This window comes from Tamandua tetradactyla, chromosome 7, assembly GCF_023851605.1.
Source record: "Tamandua tetradactyla isolate mTamTet1 chromosome 7, mTamTet1.pri, whole genome shotgun sequence".
In the NCBI taxonomy this organism is placed as follows: domain Eukaryota; kingdom Metazoa; phylum Chordata; class Mammalia; order Pilosa; family Myrmecophagidae; genus Tamandua; species Tamandua tetradactyla.
Genome location: NC_135333.1, coordinates 54008816 through 54012277, shown reverse-complemented (window position 1 = coordinate 54012277; position 3462 = coordinate 54008816).

Here is a 3462-nt window from a genome sequence, read left to right as displayed (position 1 = left end):
TCTGTTATAAAATTAATACAAACAAGCAAACACATAAAAAATATAACAAATGATGCTGCAACAATGGGATATTCACATAGAAAAAGAATGGACTGTGACCCCAGACATACAGCACACACACACACACACACACACACAAAACCACCTAGACATAGTCTAGGAAGATGGGGGACTAGGATAGGTGGAGTTCACCCCTGCTCCTAAGAACAGCTAAGACAAGTGACAGGAAGGCAACTGGAACAGTGATTCCAGGGTGTAAGAGACATGGGAGGGCCTCCTTCACCACATGGGGAAGACTTGGTTGCAAAAGCTGAAGAATTCAGATGCAGAGTACTGGATTCAGCTTGCACAAACAGCCTAACATCCCCTTTCAAAACAGAAGTCTGGAGTCAAGAACACACAGACAAAAAAGAAAGAATGCACAGACAAGGAGAGGACAAGGAAGTAAGCCAACCCAGGTTCCCCGAATGTGCTACCTTCACTTGCACCACCCCCTACCCCGTGACTCCCCCCACACTCCATGCACCTGAACTCGATCACCCTTCCCCACCACTGTACTCAAGTGCCCCACCTTGACCAACCACTATCCCCAACACCTCAAGTCCCTGTCCCACACCCCCACCCCATGGACCTGAACACACATCTACCCCAGCCCGACTCACCTCTCCCACCCAATCGCACAGTATTGCCCTGCCCCTCTGAAGACCTGTGCACCCATGCCCAGCCCCTCAACCCTCATCTCACCCTCTTTGACCCCTGCAGGCTGACGCATGTGCATCAGGGCTGTGGGTGTTCACTTTCATGCTCGGACCACACCCGCACAAGTCTGTACAGTCGCATAACCCTGCCAGGCACTCCTGAGTTCTGAGCACATGTACATCAGCATTCAGGGAAACCCAAGATCAGTGCAAGCCCACAGCCCCTCCATGCTCCCCAGCTCTGGGCAAACACTGGCATGCATATCTGGCCCACACCTACCCCAAGCCCATGCAGGCACCACCGCAGTCTGCTGCCCCTAAGTGGTGCATTTGTGCACACTAAAGCCCTGCCCTCAAACCTGAATGCACAAGGGCTCCACCCCCCCAGACCCACACACAGGCACAGCCATATCCTCCCAACCCCATGCTCACGCATCTGTGCTCTGAACTCTTGACTCCTGAACACCAACCCCCTACCCAACCCACATACACACACTTGCTCATCCCTGGATCAAGCACCCTAGTCCCACACCCATCAGGCATTCATGTACACATCAGTGCTACATAGCCCCCACCTTCCACATGTATGCAACCCTGCCCCAACCCCTTCTTCCACACCTGAGCACTCAGTATCACCTACCCAGGACCCACATCCTACAAACCCCATTACCTGTGCTCCGTCCCTACACACTCATACATCTGCATCTTAGTGCCCAGGACCTCTCCCCTTCCACGAGGGACACACCTGTGTCCTGCCTTCCTTGTACCCTGACCTCTGTGCCCCATACCTACACCCACAGCCTCCAAGTTCCACATCTTACTTGAGAACCAGCCCCTGTGCATTCACACAGTTCCCCATTCACATCCTGCTATACCCTACCTCTGTGTCTCTCATGCCACATCCTACTTCTGCACTCCAAGGCCTGCCTGAGCTCTACCCCACCTTCACAGTCCTAGTACCATACCTCCACAACCCTGCAACCTGTACCTCCCATTCTCAGCGTAGAGTTCTGACCTGTGCGTATATGTCACCACCCTGTTGTGCCCTGCTCCATGCCTCACATTTTGCTCCACATCCATCCCACAAATACAAAGCTTTCAACTACTGAAAGAAATCAGCTTCCAAAGTAATGCTATCAAGATATTTACATGTCTCAAAGGCAACAGAAGATTACTAAGCATATCAAGATGGAGACAGATACAGCCCAGTCTAATGACCAAATTAAAATGCCAGAGGAGAAACAGACATTGGAACAACTAATCAAAGTTGTCCATATAACTCTACTGAATAAAATCAGTGGGATGGCTAATGGCATAAAAGAGATTAAGAAGACACTAGAAAACCTTAGAGAGGAATTTAAAAGAATAAATAGATAACAGATAGCACAGAGATTAAAGATGCTGTAGAACAAATGAAAAAATATACTAGAGACACACAACAGCAGATTTAAAGAGACGGAAGAAAGAATAAATGAACTAGAGGACAGGACAACTGATTTTGAACACACAAAAGACCAAATGACAAAAAAAAGATGTAAGAATTTGAATTGGATCTCAAGGAAATGATAGGCAAAACAAAGCTTGCAAATATAAGAATCATCAGTGTCCCAGAAGGAGAAGAGAAGAATAAAGGGCTAGGAAGATAGTTAAAGGTGTAATGGAGGAAAACTCCTAACTCTTATAAAGGACATAAATATGTCAATCAAAGAAGCCAATGAACTCCAAATAAAATAAGTTCAAATAGGCCTTCCCCAAGACACATACTACTCACTCTCTCAAATACTGAAAATCCTGAAAGTGCAAAGAGAAAAATGATCTACTATGTACAAGAGAAACATACAAATAAGACTGAGTTTGGGCTATTCAACTGGCACTATGGAGGCAAGTAGGCAGTGGTATGGGATATGTAAGATCCAGAAAGAAAAAGACTTCCAGTCCAGAATTCTGTACCCAGCCAATTTGTTTTCCAAAACTAAGGGGGGGGGGTGCAAGGGTGGTTCAGTGGTAAGATTCTCACCTTCCATGCAGGAGACCTAGGTTCAATTTTCATCCCATACACTTACCTCCCTTAAAAAAAACAAACAAACAAAGAAAAAACAAACAAAGAAAAATATTCAGCAAATGGTGCTGCAATAACAGGCTATTCACATGGAAAAAAGAATGAAATTTGACCCCCACTATACAGCATACAAAAACAAAACAAAGCAAAACTGAGGAAGAGATTAAAAGCTTCACAGACAGAAGGATGCTGAAAGAATTCATCAATAAGAGACAAACCCTATAAGAAATACTAAAGGAATTTCTGCCAGATGAAAAAAAAATGACAGGAGAGGAAATTGTGGAGGAAGGCATAGAACTAAAGAATACCAGTAATGGTAACTTGAAGGATAATAAGAGATAAAAGGGAAAAGAATGTATAGATCTGACAAACAAAATCCAGTGAAAAGATGGGGAGTTCAAGAAATGGCTTTATAGTAATAACTTCGCATTTAATGGACTAAACACATCAAGAAAAAATACAGATTGGCAGAATGGATAAATAAATGTGATTCTACTATATGTTGCTTATGAGAGGCTCATCTTACACCCAACGGTACAAATAGAATGAAACAGAAGATTTCAAGAAACTAATCATAGGCAAAGAGATTCAATCAGTCATCAAAAATCTTCCTAAAGGGCAGTAAAATGGTGGCTCAGTGGCAGAATTCTCACTTGCCATGCTGGAGACCTGGGTTCAATTCCTGATGCCTGTCCATACAAAAAA